The following is a 24827-nucleotide window of genomic DNA, read 5'->3' on the forward strand; positions in this document are numbered from 1 at the left end:
TTCACTCAAACATGAATTCAATGCTTGCTTATGATTGAATGAGAACTAAGAGAAGAGAGCTTAAGAATTATGGACATGGGACTTGGAGACCTTCATATACAAAACTGGGACATAGATAGCAGTTGTGAGGTAGGATCACAGACTTAGAGCTAGAAAGGGCATTAGAAATTACCTACTCCAACTCCCTCATTTAAAGATGAGGGAACTGAGATCCAGAGAGTTTAAGGGAATGGCACAAAGGTAATAAATAGCAGAGCCAAGACTTGAAATCAGATCTTGAGCACCAGATCTTGTGTTCTTTCTTCACCATTACTGTCCCATGTCCTCCTTCACCCCTTTCTTCCCAGTGCTTAGTATCCTCCTCCAACCCACACTCAAACTACCCAGTGCCTTTGTCATAATGTAATAGTGATATTACTGCACATTTATATATTTTTACAATTATGCAACTGGCAAAACACTTTCTTCATAAATCTTAAGAGATTGTTAAAACAAGTTTTATATAGCCATTTTTCAAATGAAGAAACTAAGTCTTAGTTTCTTCAAAGCTCCATGACTATTAAATGGTAAATAATAATAATAATAATAATAATAAATAATAATAAATGGTAAAGGTTCGGACTCAAATCCAGTATGGCTGACTCATCTAGTGTCTGTCTTGATACATTAGATTATATCATCATTGCTCAGAGTTCCCTATATCACTGAGACCTGCCCTCCCCTTATAGGACCTTCCATGTTCTGTACCTAACAGACACACACAAAATCTTATTATTATATTCAGCATCCACAGACAACAGAGGACTTTTTTCTCAAGTTCAAATCCAGCTCAGACATTTATTAGCTGAGTGACCCTGAGAAAGCCACTTAACTTTGCCTCAGTTTCATCAACTATAAAATGTTAGAGAAGAAAATGGCAAACCATTTCAGTATCTCTACCAAGAAAATCCCAAAATGGGATCATGAAGAGTCAGATATGACTAAAAACAACTGAATAACAACACCAATATATATATAAGAGACTATAGGATTAGGTCCACAACTGTTTTTAATCGATGCTTCTTATGAGGGATGTGTGAGAGACAGTTGAAAATGGCTTAAGACAGTGGTTATCAAATTTTCAATGCAAATATTTACATTTCAGCAATCAGTTAATACCACAAATAAGAACTTGAGTTACTGTTTTATTTGTTGTTCAGACTTAAGTAAGTGATGGACAAAATTTTAACAACACAGATTAAATTAAAAGATGTACCCTATCTTTTCTTACTTGACTAATAGTTAACATTTACCAGCACACTGCTACTTCTGATTGAAATTAAGATCCTAAAATGGAAAATAGAATGGTTGACGTGCACAGCTGGCTAAATGATATTGGAGAGTAGGATTTTACTATGTAATAAGATAAAATAATGAAGGACTGCAAGCAAAGAATAGAGCACATCTAGTAAGGATTGGGCATTATACTACCTTTATTGTGAAAGTAAGAAAAATGTTCCAAGAGTTTTGATTTTTAGCTTCCATAATATTTGGTCTAAGGTTTAAATCTGGTTTTCATTTTGATATATCCATCTGTATACTTGCCTAATATATTTCTTATCATTGTGTTTGAGTTAAATCATTCAATCTATGAACATTAAATTATTCTTGGGAGTTTTGTCTGTATTATATAAATTCCCAAAGAACTAATTCATTAAGCTGCAAAATCATTTAATTTTAGAGCTAAAGAAGATGCTAGGGATTATCTTGTCCAATCCCTTCAATTTACAAAAAAAAAAAGTATAGAAAAACACACACAAAAAAAGACTTGTCTAGAATTATATGTGTACTAAGAAGTAGCAAAAGAAGTAATATATTTGTAGCCCAATTATCCCACTGGGGAAGGGGAACAAATCATATTTTGCAAGAGTTCCAATATGGGAAATTTTCATAGGTAACTTTATAGGATATATCTCAGGACTAAGCAAAGTTGGCATATTTGTATGCATAGAGAAATAGCCACCAGGGGGTCGACCTTCATCCAAAGTCATGGTATAATACCCCTCGCTGGGCATATTTGAACATTTCTCTTAGTAGTTAATGGAAATCTCACTTTGGATTTCTGTCTCACCTTGGCCTATTGCATAGCCAGATCATGCTGTCTCTAATACAGAGGACTAATTGATTGTGAATACTTGTATTATACTATAATCTCTTAAGGATAGTAATTATAGGCAACAATTCCATATTGCTTTAAGGTTTGCAAAATGCTTTCCTAGAGGATAGAGACCGCATCTGTCTACACAACCTTTTACAGCACTGAGCACAGCACCTCTTGCAAATGGGTATTTAGTAGTGTGTGCACGTTGGTGGAGATGATGCAAAAGCCTATTCTAATTTAATAATATCTTTGCAAATATAGTCATTTAAGCCCACACATAGTGCAGATGAAGGAGGAGTGTGAATGGGGAGGGGGACAGGAATCTATAGCTTGATTCTCTAAATCCTGCCATAAAACATCTCCAAACAATTCTATTAAAAAGTAATGATGTCACTGAAAATGCAAAGAATGAGAATTAGAGAATTGTTTTTATCATAAAAAGGCAAAATGGAATAAATTGATATCTCTTCTCTAATAATGCCACAATACCATAGTAACAGTTATTTTTAAAATTTATTTTTTAAAAGATTTTTATTTTCAAAACATAGGCATGGATAATTTTTCAACATTGACCTTTGCATAGCCTTGTGTTTCAGATTTTCCCATTCTTCCTCCCATTCCCTCCCCTAGATGGCAAGCAATCCAATATGTTTTATACATGTTAAAATATATAGGACAGTTATTTTACTAGTGGATTTCCCTCCATTCAATAATGCCTCTTAAACAAAAAAAAAAAAAAAAAAAAAAACCAACCCCAACCCTAAATCTTACTAAGGCAATGGTATAAGAGAATAGCCCCTTGACTTTCTTTGAAAACCTGACAAAATACATTTATCTGATTCACCTTGTTATCTTCAACAGACTCTCAAGTTGATAAACAAACTGATGAGAACATCAATCTATCATTTTCTTTTCAACTGTGCTTTCTGGGCAAAAGACTAGCCATTTTATAAGCTAAAAAGTGGTTCTTTGATTGTGTTCACATTTGATTAAGAAACTCTGGCTTGGCAGACCCAAATACACCCAACTGTTAATTGATTTTAAAGGAGAATTATGACACTTTTAACAAGCCACTTATCTTAGTAAGCATTGTTAGGGTAGGAGCTTCTGCTCTGCCGAAATGTCTTATTCTGTGATTCAGATCCCTAATTGCTTATAAAGCATACTGTTTATTGAGTATTAGCTCTGGCAGGGTTGTTTATTATGAAGCTTATTGCTTAATGCTTGTAAAAAGCAGTATAACTGGAATACTCTTTGCCTTTTGTCACTCTCCCATCTTTAGCTCACATGCACACTCACACACATGCAAACTGAGCCCTTGCTTAGTTTATCAGCTGCTACAAGGAAAGTATTTGTGGAATTATGCAGAGGTAAAGCTTAAGTAGTAGGTTGCCTAGTAACAGAAGAGCCTGCTGTTGATTCAACAGTGTGTTGACTATACATTTTCTTCTGTACATTACCTACAATGAAAAGGCCAGTGACCCAATGAAATATCAGATTAAGTCAAACTATTAACTGGACAAATGCGTTTAAAGTACCCTCGTACCCTGGTTCAGTATGATTAGTATACATTATGTTCTGCCAAGGCAAGCATGAATCATTAATATATTCAGAGGCTGCTGCTCTCTGCAGTGTAACATAATAACTCAGTCCTGAGTAATGCAGCATGTTATGTTTATAAGATGTGAAGCTTTCAGTTAGTGTGATCTACAATGTTGTTATTTTTCAGTGGGGACATGAGGTCTTCTCTTTGCCTTTTTCAAATGGAATTTGTCATTTCCTTTAAAAGGGGGCAGAAATATTTTGCAGCTCCCCACCAAAAAAAAAATTGCTCACTTTTTGTGGTTCCAAGAGGAAGAGGGGGAAGTTAACAACTAGATTTATTCTTAATTGATCTTATCAATAACCCTTCCCTAAAATTTAAAATTAGATTAGAAGGTAGCATGTGCTATGAAAAGAATGCTGGCTCTATTTTGGGGAATGGGAGCAACGTTCCCATTCCTATCTCTGTGACTTGCTACTTGTATGATCTTGGACAGGTCATTTAAACTCAGAGCTTTAGCTTTCTCACATGCAAAATAAAGAAACTGCTGATGGCCATTCTAGCTCTTGATCTATGTTCCTATGATCTCACAGAGCTAATGGTAGGTGACATTATGTATCTAATATGGAGGAACAAAAGATGAGCAAAAAGCAAAATACCAGTTATCCCTAACCTCCAACCTATTCCTGATAATTCTCTTCATTTTCATGTTAGGACTGACAAACTGGGTTTAATTTAAGAACTCCTTGAACAGGAATGTTTCATTTTATGTGCTACATTAATAATTGAAGCCTTCCTCACATTGCTGGCATTCAGCTCTGGTTACTTTTTTGATGTTGTTTATTGATTTTCAATGAACACAAATCAATTTAATTAAAACTTTTTTCCATTAACAAAAAAATCTATTTTTCTCCCATTCACCTGTTTCTTTCCCTCATCCCCACTGAAAAAAAAGAGAAAATCCTTGTAACAAATAAATATAATCAAGCAAAACAAATTCCCACAATGGTCACGTCACTCTGCATATTTATTAAGCTTCGCTTTGTGAGTAAGAAGTGGGTAACATTCTTTATTATTCAGTCCTCTGAAACAGTAGCTAATCATTGCACTAAAAGAGTTTCTAAGCCTTTCCAAGTTGCTCATTTTTAAAAATAATTTCATAAAATATTCTTGTTCTCACTTTACTCTGGATCATTTCATATGTGTCTTCCCATGTTTCTGTAAAAACTTTCCTTCATTATTTCTTAGAATGAATACTATTTCATTATATTTATATATTATAATTTAATTAACCATTCTCCAAGTGATTGGAGTTAATTTTCAGTTCTTTGCTACCACAAAAAAAGAGCTGTTATAAATATGTTTATACCTGAAGGTCCTTTTTCACTTTCTTTGAACTCTTTGGAACATAGGCTCAGAAGTGAGTGATATGGCTGATATTACACCTATTAAGAGATTAGGTCCTGTAGATCACAGAGTGACCCTATACTGCAATTCCTTTATATAATATATGAAGGAATATCTTACAATGCATTTTCCCTTAAAATAATCCTATTTAGTACAAATGATAATATGCTCATTTTGATGAGGAGGAAACTAAAGTTCTGAGGAATAAATGATTTTCTTATAAATACAGAAATGGTAAATTACAATTTACCATTGGCTTTACCAAAATCTGAAAACCATCCAATCCTGTGATCTTTCAATGCTCCTTATATACAATATGTTATACTTTCTGGGACGCATAAACTTTCTTAATCTAAAATTTCATCATTTCTTTCCTAATAAGATTTTGCATATCTCTGTCATCTCTTACCTAGTCATAGTCATAGAATGAAATAAATAGAATTAGAGAACAGAAGTGTTCAATAGCCACAATAATGCAAAGAAAAGGCATTGAAAGACATTAGACCTCTAAATAAGACAGCTACCTGTAACCCACAGCTCAGGATCCCACCAAAAACTGTGCTCACATAATTTGGTTTCATTCTATGGGGCTAAACAAAAAGATCAATATATTCTTTGGTTTATATTTCTCTACTCAAAATTTATTCTAGTAAATTTCAAATATACTTATGTCAAGATTCCTAAAAATGTGGGTAACAGGCTGCAAGTATTCCAAGATACCTATGCAAGTATTCAGGCAATAAATGCATATCAGGTAATAGATAGTTTTTATTTTACAGCTTAGAAAATGAAAAAAAAAATTCAAAAGACTCTCAGGAGCCCATAAAGAGAAAATGAAAACACATAAAATACTCAACATATCTCATAAAGCCCCAGTAAAAGGGAACTAAACTTTGGGTTACCTAAAATTCTGGCAAAATCCTTCTTTCTCATGGGATTCTACATGATCTCTCCCAAAACTGACCTCCTCCCCCCGAAGAAATCAAACACCTTAGGAATTTTAGATAGGCAATCATTTCGCATTGGACTTGTATTTTCTAAATAACTCAAAATAGGAGCTAGTTGGAATGAGGATATGGGGTAGGGTATAGATGGCTGAGGTAGCAAAACACAGGTGTTCTGCTCATTTCATCATTTTAATCCCCTATTTCTCCTTCAGTTTCAGAATTTATACTGGAAAAACCTTCCTCTCTTCAAGAGACATATTGCTCAAATTCCCCTGTTCATTCTAAAAACCACAACCACCAAACTCTCAAACTTGTAATTACTTGTGAGACAATTCTCAAAACTCATGCTGCCTACAAAATGTCCTTCCCCTTGCTAGAAAGTTAGATTCTGGAATTATACTACCTATAGAATAAAAATATTCCCTCCTCTACATAGAAGTTTGTAATTCAGAAATATTGCCAAGAATTCTACTCTCAGGACATACCAAGTGAGGGACCGTGTCTGCCATATACTTTCTTTTTTGCGTTTTATCTGTAATTTTTGTTTTATTTTTTCTCAATTACACGTAAATAAAATTTCAACATCAGGTGTCTTTAAATTTTGAGTTCCATTTATATCTCTCCCTTTCTGCCTCCTTGAGAAAGCAAGCAATTTAATATAGACTACCACAGTAAATAGAATCAGGAAGATTTATCTTCCCAAGTTCAAATCCAAACTCAGACACTTACTAGCTATGTGACACTGAGCAAGTCACTTAAACCTATTTGCCTCAGTTGCCTAATCTGCAAAATGAACTAGAGATGGAAATGACAAACAACTCCAGTATCTTTACCCAAAAAAAATTTTAAATGAGTTTATGAAGAGTTAGACATGAGTGAAACAACTCAATAACTATAACAATAGCATTACGTGAACAGTCATGCAAAACATCTTCATATTAGCAATGTTGGGGGGGATGTAGACCCCAAAACAAAACAAAAAAATAAATTTTAAGTATGCTTTAAAAAATGAAGAAAGGAGAGAGAGAGAGAGAGAGAGAGAGAGAGAGAGAGAGAGAGAGAAAGAGAGAGAGAAGGAAAGAAGTCTCCCAATTCTACTTTGTGGACTAGGTTTACTCATAGAGACTGTTGTTTGTCCTTTATTCTCAAAGAGGACTATGACATTGGGGAGGTGATGCCATTACATGCAAGTGAATTGGATTTCAGGGAGGGAGGGCTGTGCAAGATCTCCTGCCTCATTTTCCCTTCCAGAGCCATCTAGGTTCAGTGGCAAGATATAGATCAAAATGAAAAATTACAGACCAGTCAGGAGCAGACTGTTCTCTTCTTAACAGAGGAGAGGACCAATGTGTTGATTTATTTTGTTTAAATATACTATATTGTTAATAAGGAAGAGTTTTATTGGAAGCAAGGGAAGAATCACTGAGGACAGTGATATTAAAAGAAAAAAGAACATTTTTTGAAAAGTTGGATGGGGTTATTTTTTATTGCCTGCTAAAACTTCTTTGGCCCTATAAATTCCTCCTTCTTAAATACTATAACCCTACATTACATTCCCCCCCTCCAAATTTTCCTTCCTTGTTTTCCTTTTGTTTTATTATATTACTCTGAGTTAATGGAATAAATGTCAAATAATTAATTCCACTTCTCATTCCATTAGGTTCTAAGATGTTAGTTAACTAAAATAGATAAATTCCTTATTTTATCAATGTTCTAAGTTAAAATTCCAGCCCAAGTTCACTTAAAAAAATCTGTATTTCTGAAGATAGGGAAGCAAATCAAAACTAATATATTTGGATTTTGAGTCATTTCCAGTTATATCTGACTTTTTGATGCCATTTGGGGTTTTCTTGGCGAAGATACTAGACTGGTTTGCCATTTCTTTCTACAGTTCATTTTACAGGTGAGAAACTGAGACAAATACAGTTAAGTGACTTGCCCAGGGTCACATGACTAGTAAGTATCTGAAGCCAGATTTAAATTTACAAAAATAAGTCTTCCTGATTACAGGCCTAGCACTCTATCCACTATACTGCCTACCTGCCCCAAACCAATGTATATCCCCATCCAATTCTTGGCAGAAGAGCTTATGTCATGTATCTTTAGTTCCTTCTGACAAATATAATACTAATTAGATGGGAAAATAATATTAACAACGATTTAAGATTTGCAAAGAGTTCTTATAATCCTGTTTTAGAACTAATTTAAATAAAGAGATTACTTAGTAGCAGCTTGTAGCTTGTTTTAAAAAAGAACTTATGCTTTTCAGCTTTGTGCTATGTGAATTTGATGTCTGCCATTTACACCATCAGCCAAGTTGAGAAAATGATAGAAATATTAAATATCACAGAATCTGAAGATATTCTATGAGAAACCTCTTTCCCCTTTTTATATACTTTTTGAAAGGAGGGATAATAATGCCTCTAAAATATCTAAATTGATCAATAAGTTCCCTTTACATATACATCAGTCTCTTTAGATAATACCCTTCTTTGGAATAATTTCTTTCCATTTATTCAGAATTTTAATCTTAAGAACCTTTTTTTTTCCTATCCTCTGATGATTTTCTTCTCTAGAATTTTAGGCTATGGGATAATTGCTATTCTTTCACTGAAGACTTTAAAATGTATTACCCCAAAATCTAAGAGGCATACTAGATAATGTCCAATTTTTCTCTCCTTTTCTGAATTCTAAGGTGGAATGGCTATTTTCCATCAAGATCCTTATTGTTTCTACTTCAGCAACCATTTCCTCTCTCCCTCCCCACTTTGTTCATTTCTTCCTCCCTCCCTTCCTCTCTCCCTCCCCTCCTCTTTCCTTCCTTCCCTCCCTTCCTTCCTTCATTCCTTTTGTTCTTATTTCTTTCCTTCCTTTTTCCTTTCTATTTCTTCCTTTATTTTTTTCTTTTATTTGGAGGCAATTGGAATTAAGTGACTTACACAGGATCACATAATTAATGTGTCTAAGACCATGTTTTAATTCAGATCCTCTTGGCTTCAGAGTTGGTGCTCTATCTACTGTTCCACCTAATTGCCCCAGCAACCATTTCTTCCTTGCTCATCAGAATTAAGCTCAGAGTAGCTTTCTTCGCTTCTCTATACTGTATACAATTAAGACTTGGGAGCTTATAAATTAGTACTGAATTTAGTATAGAGGAAAAGTGAAACAAACTTAACATATGTTTAATTGACATTAACACTGATGTTTCACATTGAGTTTGTGATCCACTGAAACCTCTGGATCTTTTTCAGATAAAAAGCTGTCTACTCAATCATTCTTCTTCCAACTTATATTTCTAAAGTTGACTTATTTGAAAATAAGTATATATTAACTATTAAATATTTACTTGCAATGGAGAAGCACTGAAGAAAAATATATAGTCCATTGAACTATTGCAGAAGTCTTCCATTGTTATCTGGACTAGTCTGATCCTCCCATAAGTATGAACTCTTATGCATTAACATTTTCTACCTTGACTTCAAGGAACATAATAGCCCAATTTCAGAACTATCAGATCAAGGAAAAAATACTATAAGTGGCCAGAAAAGGGTAAAAAAAAAAGCAATTCAAGAATCAAAGAATCCTAATCAGGATTACACAGGACCTGGTAGCTGCAAACATTAAAGGATCAGAGGTCATGGAACATGACATTATGGAAGGTAAAGGAACTAGGAGTACAACCAGGGATCACTTAGGAGAAATTAACTAAAATACTTCAAGGGGAAAAAATGATCACTCAACGAAAAAGAAAGATTTCAAGCTTTTATAAGGAGAATTCCCAAACTAAATAAAAATTTTGCCCTCCAATATCAAACATAAATAGGTTTTTAAAAAGGAAAGGAAAACATTCAGAATTTAATATGGCTAACCTGTTTACATCCCTATATGGGAAGATTATATTTATAATCCTCAAAATTATATCTCTAATAGTACAATTAGAAGGAATATACATAATCAGAGGGCATATGTATAAGATGAATTTGAGGGAATGACATAAAAATTAAATGATAAGAAAGAGGAGTATACTGGGTACAAAAAGGAGAGGCAGAATGGAGTAAATGATTTCCCATGAAGAGGCATGACAAATCCATTGCAAGGACGGGAAGGTGGAAGAATGGATGATGATCATCACTTGAACCTTATTGTCATCTCTATTGGCTCAAAGAGGGAAGAATATATACAATTAAGGTATTATAGAAATATATATTACCCAACAGGTAAAAGGAGAGAAAGAAAGGACTGATAAAAGGGAGGAAAAATCAAGGTGGTAGATAGGAGCAAAATATTAATGAGGAAGGAAAGGAAAAAGAAGAAAGAGAATAAATAGAAGAAAGAATAAGATGGAGGGAGATACACAGGTAGTAATTATAACAGTGAGTGAGATTGGGATGAACTCTTCCTTTAAGTGGAAGCAGATATCTGAGTGGAAAAAATATGTAATCCTACAATACATTTTTTACAAGAAACACATACAGAGTAAAGGTAAAGGGCTGGAACAGAATCTATTATATCTCAGCTGAAGTTTAAAAAAAAAGGCAGGGATAGCTTTGTCTGATCTCAGACAAAGCAAAAGCAAAAATAGACCTTTTTAAAAGACATAAAGAATCTACATCTTGCTAAAAAGTTCCATAGACAATGAAACAATATCAATATTAAACATATGCACCAAATGTTATAGGATCCAAATTCTTAAAGTGATTAACAGGAAAAAAATAAACAAAACTAAACTAGTGGGAGACCTTGACTGTCTCTTTCTCTGAACTCAATAAATCTAACCAATAAATAAATAAGAAAGAAACCACGGAGGTAAAGAGATTAAAAAAACTTAGATATCACAACTCTTTGGAGGAAACTGAACAGAAACAGGAAGGAATATACTTTGTCTCTGGAGTATATGATAACTACACAAAAATAGACCTTGTAATAGGGCATAAAAAACACCAAAAACATAAAAAGGCAGAAATATCAAATGTATTCTTTTAGATTATAATGCAATAAAATTATATTAACAAAGCACTGTGGAAAGATACATTAAAATAATTGGAAACTAAATAATTTAATCCTACAGAGTAAATGGGTCAAAAAAAATCATAGAAACAATCAATTATTTCATGAAAGAGAATGACAATAATGAGTCAAAATACCACATTTCTGGGATGTAGTCAAGGGAAATATATATATATATATATCCAAATTCTTACATCAGCAAAATAGAAAAAGAACAGATCAATGCATTAGATATACAAATAAAAAAAATTGGAAAAGAACTAATTTAAAATCCCCAATTGAGCACCAAATTGGAAGACCTAAAAATCAAAGATGAGATTAATAAGACTGAAAGAAAAAAAACGTGTTGTACTGATAAATTTAAGAGCTATTTTTATAAAAAGAACCAATAATACCATAGATAAAACATTAGTCAATTTGATTAAAACAAAGTAAGAAGAAAACGAAGTATCTAGTTCCAAAAATGAAAAAAAAGGTGAAATCACTTCAATGAAGAAGAAAGTAAAACAATCTCTAGAAAATATTTTGCTCAATTATATGTCAATAAATCTGACAATCTGAGCAAAATTGATGAATATTTTTAAAAATATATATATAAATTATCTAAACTAACTGATCAGGAAATAGAACGCCCAAATAATCCCATCTTAGACAAAAGAAATTGAACAAGGCATTAATCAACTTCCTAGGAATAACTCCTCTGGGCCAGATGTGTTCATGACCAAACATTTAAAGATCAATTAATTGCAATACTATATAAACTATTTGGAAAAATGGGTGAAGAAAAAGCCCAACCAAACTCCTTTTATGATTTAAATATAGTGCTGAAGTCCTACCAAGCTTCTTTTGTGAAAGAAATATGGTGTTATGCCTAAAGAAGCAAGAGTTTAAAAGAAGAGGAAATTATAGACCATTGATGAGTGGTCTATCGAATATTGATACAAAAATTTTGAACAAAATATTAACAAGGCAATTACAGGAATATATTATAAGGATCACACACTATTTATTACCAAGTGCAAATTATATTGGTAATGCAGAACTGTTTTAATACTAGCGAAACTAACAATATAAACAACTACATGAATAACAAAACCAGCAGAAACCATCTGATTATCTCAACAAATTTTGGGGAAACTTTTGACAAAATAGAGCACATATTTCTATTAAAAACACTAGAGAACATAGAAAAACAGGAGTGTTCCTTAAAATGATAACTTTATTTATTTAAAACCTATCAAAAATCATGAACAAGGATGGAGATAAACTAGAAGCTTTTCTGAAAAGATCAAGAATGAAGCAAGGTGAAGCATTATTACCACCACTATTTAATACAATATTAAAAATGTTAGCTATAGAAATGAGAAGAAAAACAAATGGAAGAAATTAGAATAGATATTGAGGAAACAAAATTATCACTTTGCAGATGATAAAATGATATACTTAGAGAACATTAGCAGATTGACTAAAAAATTACTTGAAACAATTAACAACTTTAGCATAGGTTACAGATTACAAAATAAACCTACATACATCACCAGTATTTCTTTATATGATCAATAGAGCTCAGCAGCAAGAGACAGAAAGAGAAGGTCCATTTATAATATCTGTAAATGGGGCAGCTATGTAGAGCACCAGTCCTGAAGTCAGGAGGACCTGAGTTCAAATTTGGTCTCAGACACTTAACACTTCCTGGCTGTGTAACCCTGGGCAAGTCCCTTAACCCCAATTGCCTCAAAAAAAGTGAAAATTTTTAAAAAATTAAAATATCTTTAAACAATATGAAATAGGAATCTGCCTGCCAAGACTGTACAGGGTCATAGTCAGTGGGGGAACTCTGGGTAAGGAACTTGGACTTCAGCCCAGAGGGAACTTGCTAACAATGTCTGGTTCTGCTCCCCATCTCCCCTAAGAGCTCTCGGCCTTCCTGGGAAGTCAGGAGGTGGTGACAACCTGTGTTGAGATTAAAGCAGCATGATAGCAGGTGGAAGAGTGATATCAGGTGGCAAAGTACATAGCAAGTTGTTTATGTGGTCCTACATGCTCAGAATTGTTTTTGTTACATTATAAAAAGGGAAAGCCCTTGAAATAAATAGACTCAATTTTCCACCATCCTTGGGAGTCCCACCTCATCACTTCTCCACTAGGAAGGTATGTTTCAATCACCCCAGCATGGGGGCTCTGGAAAGCAGGACGCAACACAAGACAAACCCAGGCGCTATATGAACAAAACTATTTTTTTTTCACAAAAATAAAGTCAGATATAAACAATTGGAAAAAGTATCAATTGCTCATGGGTAGGCCAACCCAATATAATAAAAATGACAATTACTTATGTACTTATTCAGTAGAATACCAAGCAAAATACCAGGAAACTATCTGATAGAGCTAGAAAAAAACAACACAATTCATCTGGAAAACAAATGGTCAAGAATGTCAAGGGAAGTAATGGAAAAACTACATAATAAAAAGGCTTAGCATTACCAGACCTCAAAGGGTTTTATAAAGCAGTAACCCATAATGATTATCTGGCACTGGCTAAGAAACAGAGAGGTGAATCAGTGGAATAGATTGAGTACACAATAGACAGTAGTCAATAACAAAATTAACCTCAATATTTTTGAAAAACGCAAAGACTCCAGTTTTGGGGATAAAAACTTACCATTTGATAAAAACTGCTGAAAAAAACTGGAAAATAATAGGACACAAACTGGTAGAGAGCAATATCTCACATCATATACCAAGATGACTAAATGATGCATAATTTAAACATGAAGGGGGACATCATAAGCATATTAGAAGAACAAGGAACAGCTTCCAGTCAGACCTATGGGAAAGAAAAAATTCTTGATCAAATAATAGATAAAAAGCAAGCATTACAAAATGCAAAATAAATAATTTCTATTATATTAAGTTCAAAAAGTTTTACATAAACAAAATCAATGCAACTAAGATTAGAAAGAAAGCAAAAAATTGGGAAATAAGCTTTACAACAAGTATCTCTGATGAAGATCTCATTTCTCAAATATATGGAGAACTGATCCAAATTTGCAAGACTATCAGCCATTCCCCAATAGATAAAAGGACAAAAGATATGAACAGGCAGTTTTCAGATGAAGAAATCAAATCTATCAGTTGGCATATGAAGAAATCCTTATTAATTAGAGAAATGCAAATTAAAATAACTCTGAAATATCACCTCCCACTTATCAGAGTGGTCAATATGACAAAAAAAGAAAGTGATAAATATTGGAAAAGAAGTGAAAAAGTTGGAACAATAATGCACTGTTCATGGAGCTATGAAATGATCTGATCATTCTGAAGAGCAAACTATGCCCAAAGTATAACCAACTGCATATTCTTTGACTCAGCAATACCACTACTATATCTGCATCCCAGAAAGATCATAAGAAAAAAAGGACCTACAAGTGCCAAAATATGTATAGCAATAGATAGTGAAGTAAAAACAGGAATTCACCCAGCCGCTCCCCCAGAATGCTCCAAAAATCCTTTAAATAATAACTCTAAACAAATTTTAGAGCATCAGAACATCCAAAAAGTCAGAGTAGAACATTTTCCAGCTGAAGGCAACTTAGGTCAACAGAAATGGTGTGTGACAACAGAGTGGAAGTCCAGAGTGCAATCCCAGAGCAAACCTAACCTTGGAGTCAGCAGTTTCTAGACCTCTCAGGCCAGAAATACCAAACCGAAGTTGGAAGGTAAGTATAAAAAGTCTGTGGAACCAGGATGGGAGCCCAGTGGGAAATCCCAGTTTAGGCTGGACCAGCAAAGCCCTGGCCCCAACATCAGCTTCAGCAAAGCAGGACTCTGTTACTTTAGCACACAGGATCTTACAGCTACAGTGGGGTGGGACACTCCTGAAAGTTCCAGAGTAGAAAAGAATGCTTGTTGTTCCTAGAAGGATGTCTGAAAACAGCTGCACAAAATCCCTGAAGCTTAGGATAGTTGTACCCTCCACCCTGGAAAAAGAGCCTTACTTTGATAAAGAATTAAAAGCTGAGTTAATAGGCTAGGGAAATGTGCAAACAACAACAAAATTTGCATCATAGAAAGTTATTACGGTGGCAAAGATCAAAACACACATGCAGAAGATAACAAAATCAAAGGTCCTATAGCCGAAGCCTCCAAGAAAAATAAGCACTGGGCCCAAGTCATGGGATTTTGAAAATCAAGCAAGAGAGATAGAGGAAAAATTAAGAAAAGAATTAAGAGTGGTGCAAAATGAAGAGAATTCCTTAAAAAGCAAAATCGCTCAATTGAGAAAGGAGGTACAAAAGCTCACTGAGAAAAATAATTCCTTAAAAATTAGAATTGAGCAATTGGAAGCTAATGATTTTAATGAGAAATCAAGAATACAAGATACAAAACCAAAAAAAGAAAAAAATGTGAAACATCTCATTGGGAAAGCAAGTGCTAGAAAATAGATCCAGGAGAGATGATTTAAAAATTATGATCTACCTGAAAGTCATGCTCAACAACAGACCCTGGACATCATCTTTCAAGAAATTATCAAGGAAAATTACCATAATATTCTATAATCAGAGAGTAAAATAGAAATTGAAAGAATTCATCAATCACCTCCTGAAAGAGAAACCAAAATGAAAATGACTAAGAACATTACAACTAAATTCTAGAACTCCCAGATCAAGGAGAATATATACATATTGCTGAGGCAATTGGAGTTAAGTGACTTGGCCAGGTCACACAGCTAGGAAGTGTTAAGTGTTAAGTCTGAGACAGATTTGAATTCAGGTCCTCCTCACTTTAGGGCTGGTGCTTTTACAGCAGAGGGGAAGAAAGGGAGAGTGAGTGAACCTTACTCTTATCAGAATTGGCTCGACAAGGCTATAACATTAATAATATTAATTAATTAATACAGGTAAAGAAATCTATCTTACCCTGCAGGAAAATAGGAGGGGAATGGAGTATGTGAAAGGGGGAAGGTAATAAACGAGAGGGCATATTGGGGGAGAGAGTGGTCAGTAGCAAAATACCTTTGGTGAAAAGGATAGAGAGAATAAAATAAATGAGGGAAAATACAATTAGCAATGAGGGAAAATACAGTTAGCAACTGTAAGTGTAAAAAGAATTTTGAAGCAAGTTTCTCTGATAAGGCCTTATTTCTCAAACATAGAGGGAACTGAGTCAAATTTATTTATTTAAAAATAGCCGTACCTCAATTGACAAATGATCATTTGATATGATCTATTCCCAAAGAGCCATAAAATCAGGCATATTCTTTGACCTAACAATACCACTACAAGGTGTGAATACCAAGAGAAGTTTTTTAAAAAAAGGAAAAGGACCTATATATACAAAAATATTGGTAGCAGCTCTCTTCTCAGTGCAAAAAAAAAAGTGGAAATTGAGGGGATGCTATTTGTAGCAACTCTTTGTAGTAGCAAAGAACTGGAAAAGGAGTGGATACTTATCAACACACAGCTGAATAAACTATGGTACATGAAGGCAATGAAATGTTATTGTTCTATAAAAATCATTCACAAACTGATTATAGAAAGGCCTAGAAAAATTTATATGAACTGATACTGAATGAAAGAAACAGAACCAGGAATACATCATATTCCAGCAAGATGTGTGATGATCAACTCTGAAAAGCTTGGATCTTCTCAGTAGTTCAGTGATCCAAAGCAATCCCAATAGATTTTGGACAGAAAATGTCATCTGCATCCAGAAAAAGATCTAATATAAATCAACACTTTTTTGTGTTTTTTTATCTCTCCTGTAAGGATTCTTACAAGGTGCTAAGTCAGTTGTCTAATTTTAGCATTGTGCTTAGTAGTTCTCTGATTCTTTAATGTATTTAGTACTCATTGGAATTCCATATGATTCACAAGTCAGAGAGGAGTCTGGGAGATTCACAAGTCCAGGAGATTCACAAGTCAGGATTCAGTTGAGGAGAGTCACAATCCCACTCTCAGAGGAGGAGTCAGATTCATTCCATATATCACCTTTGTGCTGGCTGGAGGCTTTGGGGAATCACAGAAAACTAGAGGCTGAAGCTGGAAGAGACAAAGGACTAGTGGCAGGAGCTCTCAGAACCAAGGAGAGAGATAAGCCTCTAAGAAAGCTAACCGGGCTATTTTGAAGGAAACAATAAAGGACTTGGATTTTAACTCCTGGCTGCATTTGACGTGATTATTACATTGAACTGAAACTAAGGCTGCTCCCAGAAGCCCCCCAAGAAACCTGCTCCCAGAGAAGATTATATATACAGAAGAGAACATTACACTCTCCCATAGTTTTTTTTCCCTTTTTCTCTGATTTTTCTCTCCCAAAATGATTCTTTTTTTTTTTTTAATTATAGCTTTTTATTTACAAAACATATGCAAGGGTAATTTGTCCACATTGACCCTTGCAAAGGCTTCTGCTCCAACTTTTCCCCTCCCTTCCCCCACCTCCCTCCCCAGATGGCAGGTAGTCCAATACATGTTAAATCTGTTAAAGTATATGTTAATGTATTGGCCAACCTGCCATCCGGAGGAGGGGGTGGGGGGAAAAAGGGGAAAAATTGGAACAAAAGGTTTGGCAACCGTCAACGCCGAAAAATTACCCATGCATATAACCTGCAAACAAAAAGCTATAATAATAAAGTATATGTTTTTTTTATTTAATAGCCTTTTATTTACAGGATATATGCATGGGCAACTCCACAGCACCAACAATTGCCAAACCTCCTGCTCCAATCCCTCACCTCTTACCCCCCACCCCCTCCCCCAGATGGCAGGATGACCAGTAGATGTTAAATATATTAAAATATGAATTAGATACACAATAAGTATACATGACCAAAATTTCCCAAAATGATTCTTAAAGCAATGTGTATTAAAAATAAATAAACTTACTACAATTTTAAAAAAGAAAAAAGAAATTAAGGGGATGCCCATTAATTGGGGAATGACTGAATAAATTGTGGTATGAGATTGCCATACAATATTATTGTTTTATGAGAAATGATAAGCCAGATGTTCTCAGAAAAGAAAAAAAAATACTTTCTGAAAGTCCTCCATGAACTCAAGCAAAGTGAAATATACTGTATACAAAGTGATAGCTGGGATAACCAGCAGTAAATGACTTTGCTACATTTAGAAATACAATGAAACATGGCTATTCTGAAGGACTTATGATGAAAAATCCTATCCATATCCACAGAAGAAATTGAATGTGTCTGAATATAGACTGAAGCATACTCTCCTTCTTTCTCTCTCTCTTTTTAACTTTATTTTTCTTGAGAGGTTTTTTAAATTAGGGTGGGAGATCTAGGTTTTCTTTTACAACATGACTTCTATGAAAATGTTTTGCAAAACTTCACATGTAGTTTCTTAATGGGAGCTGGAGGGGGGATAAGGGAAAAAATCTGGAACTCAGAAAGTTTTAAAAACAAATGTACAAAAATTGTTTTAAATATAACTGGAGGAAATATTAAATACATATTTTTTTAAAAAAATATGATAACAAAATATTGGAAATCGAGGGGATGCCCAATATTTGGGAAATGGCTGGATAAGTTGCAGTATATAAATGTAATAGATTACTATTGTTCAATAACAAATGATTAATAGGCAGATTAAAAAAGAACTAGATAGACTTGTATGAACTAATGACAAGCCAAATGAGCAGAATCAAGAAAACATTAAATTTACTATTAGCAACATTGTATGATAATATACTCTTATTCAGTTCTTCTCAGCAATGTAATGATCTAAGACAAGTACAAAGAACTCAAAAAGGGAAATGCTATCCAAAACCAGATAAAGAATTGATAGACTTGGAATGCAAATGCAAGTGTGTTTTTTCACTTACTTTATTTTTTCTAGTTTTTTTCTTTTGACCTGTTTTTTTTTCCTTTCACAGCTATGACTAATATGGAAATATGTTTTACATAATAGCATGTGTATAAACTAGATCAAACTGTTTATCTTCTTTGAAAAAGGAGAGGGGAGAGAGGAAGGAAGAGATAAAACTTTGGAACTCAAAATCTTGAAAAATGAATGCTAAAAATTTTCTTGTCATGTATGGGTGGGGGAATGCTATTATATTAAAAATAAGATGAGATTGAGTAATTAATTTGCAGTATCTGAAAAAATTCTTTATGCCCTCTCATACATAAGATAAAAAAATAAACAAAATTATATTTGTAGAAGAATAATTGTATGCTCTTAACATTTGCAAATGGGACTCATTGTTGGGACAGCATCTTTAAAGTTGCATTTTGTTCTAAGCCAAATGATTTGATTAATAACCAAGAAATAATAAGTCCAGTGATAACTTAAATTCTTTATACCTTTTCCACTAATTTTATGAGGGAAATGTAAGTAATCTGACTTTCTTTGTTTTTGTTTTTGGGTTGGTTTTTTTTTTTTTTTTTGAAAATTCCTGTTTCCATGTTATACTTTTGTCAAGAATGCCTTCTAAATGTAACAATAGCAATATAACAATTTCTATCTGAACTCTATTGGAAAAGATGAGGTAATGAGATTAATAACAACAATAATATCTGTAGATAGCTCATAAATATTTGTAAAAATGAGAAAGTAAGTATGTAGCTTAATTACATCTCCTTTTTTGTCATTTTTTTCACTTGTGTCTGAGTCTTTGTGACTCCTTTCTGGGATTTTCTTGGTAACAACACTGGAATTGTTTGTCATTTTTCCAGCTCATTTTTATAGATGAGAATATTAAGGCAAACAAGGTTAAGTGACTTGCTTAGGGTCACACAACTAGTAAGTATCTGAAATCAGATTTAAATTCATGAAGTTAAGTTTTCCAGACTCCAGGTCCAGCCATCTATCACATCTATCCATCTATCCACTGAGCTGTCCATTTATGTCTTCTAGATTGCTTTTAGTAATAACATTATTTTTTTCTCCCCAAGGATTTATTATATTTCTCCTTTTTATTTTACTTAGAAATAAACCCTTCATTACTTTCATTGATGAACACCAATTTCTCCTGTGTATGTTTGCTCTGATCCAACTGCTCTTCCCAGTTTTGCTTTACTCTCAATTCTAGTTATATTGTTATATTGTACGTTGGAAATCAACTTGAGTTAAGATCATTCAACTGCTATCAACAATGAAAAGAGTTTATCATATAATGCTGAAAGATATGTTCCATTTTTCTTATACTTGTAATAGGTAATGATAAGAGAAGTAGGAGGAGTATTGAGAACTAAGAAAAAGCAGTCATAAAGACACAATGAGGAGAATGCATCTAGGAGAGAATGTTCAATCATGTCAGGATCAGCAGAAGAGGTCATCAGAATTAGCAATTAAGAGCTCTTGGGTGAATTTGGAGATTGGAAACAAGATGTCAATAACTGGAGAAAAGGGTACAAAAGGAGAAGTGTAGGGAGCAAGTCTAGAAATTTTTTGTCTAAAAGTTTAAGGAAAGGAAGAGATATAGTATGATAATTTTAAGAGATGGTGAGAGATCTTTTTAAGAACAGATATTTGGGCAGGGAGAGGATCAATCCAATAAATAAGAAAAGGGAAAATAAGAGAGAGATAATTTGGGCGACGATATAATGGAAAAAATCAAAAGGATATGTTTAGGAAACTAGGATAGGTTGACTTTGGTGGAAAAGGTCAGCAACCCTTCCATCAGAAGCTAGAGTAAAGAATAAGAGAATGGAAGATGATATCAAGTGTTGTTATATATAAAAAAGGGGAAAGAGAGAACCCCACAGCAGTTTGTCTCTTATTTCTCCAGTGAGTTACAAATAAAGGGAGGATGATTTAAGAAGCTTGAGGAAAGAAGAAGGGTTTGAAGCAAATTGTAGGTAGTAGGATAAATAATCAGTGAGGGGAAAAAGAAAAGTTTGTCTTGCTGCTGTGTGCTTGCTGGTTTAGATAGCACAGATTTATAGCAAATCCAGTCATCAGGGTTTTGACTTTCTCCAACTTTGTTAAATCACTGGGTTTATATTCAGAGTCTTTCTAAATTGGTGGAACCTGCTAGAATATTAGAAACAAGACCACCAACTTATCAAAATGAGACATTACAGTAGAAACACAGTTCTAGAACTGATTAAGGATTTCACACACCCAGCCAGTGCTACCCTTTTATTTTACAGGTGAAGAAATTGAAATTCAAGATCAAGTGACTTTCTCAATATCATATGGAGAGTATCATCAAAGGCAAAAGTTGACTCTAAATCTTTTTACTTCCAAACTTTGATGGAAGATCCCTTTGTATAGGTAAGGATGATTGAAACACAAAAAGAATTTTGGCCCTGGATGTCTATGCTGCCGTGATTGGTGAGAGGCCACTTTATCTAGAGTTTAGACCATTCCAGACAAACCATGCTTTATACTGGTCATTCTCTTGCAATCTGTTCTTGCTATGGGAATAGAATTTGAAGTAAAACTAGTCTTTTTTTTTTTTTCTCAGAAAGGATGCTGCCCTATTAATCACTCTCGGAGATTAATATCCCTTTTTGCTACCACTCCCCTAAAACTATTGTCTCCCTCCCAATTACAATGTAAATTACTTAAGAACATAAACTGCCTTACTTTAGCATTTTTTAACCCCAGCACTTAGCACAGAGCTTGGCACATAGTAAAAGCATAATAAACTTTTTTTTTACTCATTTAAAAAGGATAATTGACTTTGGGTAGGTCCCCAGTGACAATATTTATTCAATGGTTTAAGAACGTTGTCTAGATTGAAATTCAAAGAAAAAATTTCCTCTGCTCCATTCATGTCTTTTGGCTCTCAGGCTACCATCTTCAGAAATGATGTCTATCCCTAACCTGGCATTATTTAGTATGAAAAAAAAAAATCTCTGTAATCTTTGGCACTCCTCAGGGACAACACAAAATGCAGTTGTCATTATTATTCTTGGAAAAGATTCAACCATTAGGAAAAGTGCTGTTTCAAGAGAAAAGGCAGCTGCAGTCACCAGAAAAAGAAAATTTGAGTGCCCAGTGAGGTTAGGAAGAATCATTATTTTTAGAAAGGTTTTGAAGATTTCTAATCTGGCAATATTGATGAATTATTGGGTATTATTTATATATACTTGACATTTAGTTTGCCTCATACCCTAAATATAACTGCCATGGTAACAGTCAAGGAGAAGAGCACATTTATATTATTAATAGTTTCCATTGCATTTTATAGCACTGTATACAGTAAAATCTTATTAATTTAAAATACAAGGTAGTTGGGGTGAGGGAATTTGAAGTAAATCAAGTTTGTATTAGCCAATATTTTGATTAAAGAGCAACAGATTACTTAGCGGTGAATTTATTTTAAAATGTCACAATATAGTGGGAACAGTACTACATTTGGAGTCAGAAAACCTTTTTTAAATTCTACTACTTATATAGTTAATAACATTCAAACTACTTAAGCAACTCTATGAATTACTTAACACTACTTAGATATCCTTCTATATAGCTAAAGGGGTGTGTCTGATAAGACAATCCTAATTGATATAATTAATAAAATGTTCTAACCCATTCACACCTTTGTTAGGAGAGGATACTTCTTTGATTAAATTATGGAATCAATCAAACAAACCAAAAAGAGGTGCAAGTTGCCTACAAACAATTCCTGAAGACCTCTGCTGAATTAATCAATCGAAAGCACAAAGTAGGAATAAATAGCCTAATCAAGTTGGGAAGAAATGAAATGCTTCAAGTCAATAAAAGATGATTATGATGATGAGTGATGGGAAGAAGGAGGAGGAAGATGAATGAAAGAGAGCCAGCTCTGGGCTTATATATACAATTTAAAAAATAGATGATTCTAGCAGAAACATTTCTGCAACTGTTTTAGGAGTCAAAATTCAGAAGCACTTTGAGATGGTGTAACACCTTTTGTTATGTGTGTGTTGTATGAATATATATGTGTATACATAGATACATGTCGGTATTCAAAGATACATATATGATGAGTGAGAGAAAGGGGGGAAGAAGGAAAGGAGAGAGGAAGAGATGGAGAGAGAGTTTTTGTGGCTCAGCCATTTTAGTCATAGCCAAATCTTCATGACCTCACTTGGGGTTTTCTTGGCAAAGATACTGGAGTGGTTTGCCATTTTCTTCTTCTGCTCACTTTACTGAAAAGGAAACGGAAGCAAACAGAGTTAAGAAACTTGCCTAGGGTCCATAGGACTAGTATGTAGCTAAGCCAGACTTGAAATCAAGAATCACTCCAAGTCTGGCACTCTATCCACGATGGTGTCACCAAGCTGCTCAGAGATAGATGGTATGTAGATATATATTTTGTAAGAGCCGTAGTAGCTTATTAGTGTGTGACTCTGGGCAAGTCATTTAATCCTACCTTAGTTTTTTCCTCAATAAAATGATCTGAAGAAGGAAATGGTAAATCACTTCATTGTCTCTGCCAAGGAAACCCCTAAAGGGGTGACAAAGAGTTGGACATAACTGAAAACAATTAAACCACAACAATAAAAATATAGAAATTATGTGTATGTGTATTTGCTATATACCCACATCTATATGTATGTATATATATACATATATGTGTATACACACACATACACCGTACATTATGTGTCTATGTATGTATGTATAATCCCTTCCATCCATTCCCTCGCTGACTATATCAATGAGGATACTGAACCAGTGACAAACAATGCATCCATCAGGAAGCTGAGAAAGAACAAGACTCTAGAAGGACCATTGAGCTTCAGACCTATCAAAGACATGGACCAAGAGACAGTTTCAGGAGAGGTCTATTATGGAAGAAAAAGATTCACTATTTGCTTCGTTGGGGCCATATGTGCTCTCTAAGACGGAGGTCCCCTAGAATCTTTGTACTTAGTGGAAGAGTGTGTCTCAGACATTTTACTTTGGTTCTTTCCATTTTTTTCTCAGCAAAAATCCCCTTGTAAAAGCTAATTGACATTTGTTTAACATTAATAGCTAGATGAGTAGATAGAGATCCAGACCAAGAGTCAAGAAGATCTGCAGATACTTGCTAACTGTGTAATCCTGGACAAGGTACTTAACCTTGTCTGACATCTATATGAGAGATCAATAGTACCTACCTTACAAAATGGTTGTGAGAATAAAATCAGATGATATATGTATAGCATTTTTCAAACTTTAAAGTAGTATGTCTATGCTAATTATAATAGTAATTATTAATGTTATAATTATTATCATAAAAATTATAATTATAATAGTTATTATTGATTTTGGAGCAATAGCAATTGGTTAATTGATAATGAACTATGCTAGATAGGAGCTTAAGATTAAAACCAGAGATTGCCCCAACCTGTCAGGGTTATCCCTAGAGCCTTGAAGGATCTAACCCAGGGGTCCTCAAACTTTTTAAATAGGGGGCCAGTTCACTGTCCCTCAGACTGTTGGAGGGACAGACTATAGTAAAAACAAAAACTTTGTTTTGTGGACCTTTAAATAAAGAAACTTCATAGCCCTGGGTGAGGGGGATAATCGTCCTCAGCTGCTGCATCTGGCCTGCGGGCTGTAGTTTGAGGACCCCTGAACTAACCTGTCAATGTACATGAGGTTGAGAGAGTGAGAACAGAGCCTTTACCACGTAAACTATAAATGAAAGGCTTATGCATATCCAACTGTTTAGAGGTTGGAAGAGAAATAAAAGAGCTCTGTAATTTCAATAGTATATAGGTAGACTATGACCCCAAATCTTCTCTTCCCACACAGATTTGCACATGCTCTGTAAATCATGGTTCATTTCACCAGAATTAGAAAACCCCCTCAATGTCCTGCTTTCCTTTGCTAGTGGAGACCTC

General features: G+C 34.1%; 1 long non-coding RNA gene across 2 annotated transcripts in view; it reads left to right on the top strand.

Annotated features, from left to right (window-relative positions):
• The window catches only part of LOC116419295, a 154478-nt gene extending 132932 nt beyond the window's left edge, over positions 1-21546 (top strand). Inside the window, exon 3 of one of the 2 annotated variants that reach the window (XR_004229563.1) lies at positions 21159-21546. This is a non-coding gene — a long non-coding RNA (uncharacterized LOC116419295). The remainder of the gene's footprint in view (positions 1-21158) is intronic. The other variant, XR_004229562.1, reaches the window with a different exon arrangement.
• The last annotated feature ends 3281 nt before the right edge of the window (positions 21547-24827 follow it).

This window comes from Sarcophilus harrisii, chromosome 5, assembly GCF_902635505.1.
Source record: "Sarcophilus harrisii chromosome 5, mSarHar1.11, whole genome shotgun sequence".
Taxonomy (NCBI): domain Eukaryota; kingdom Metazoa; phylum Chordata; class Mammalia; order Dasyuromorphia; family Dasyuridae; genus Sarcophilus; species Sarcophilus harrisii.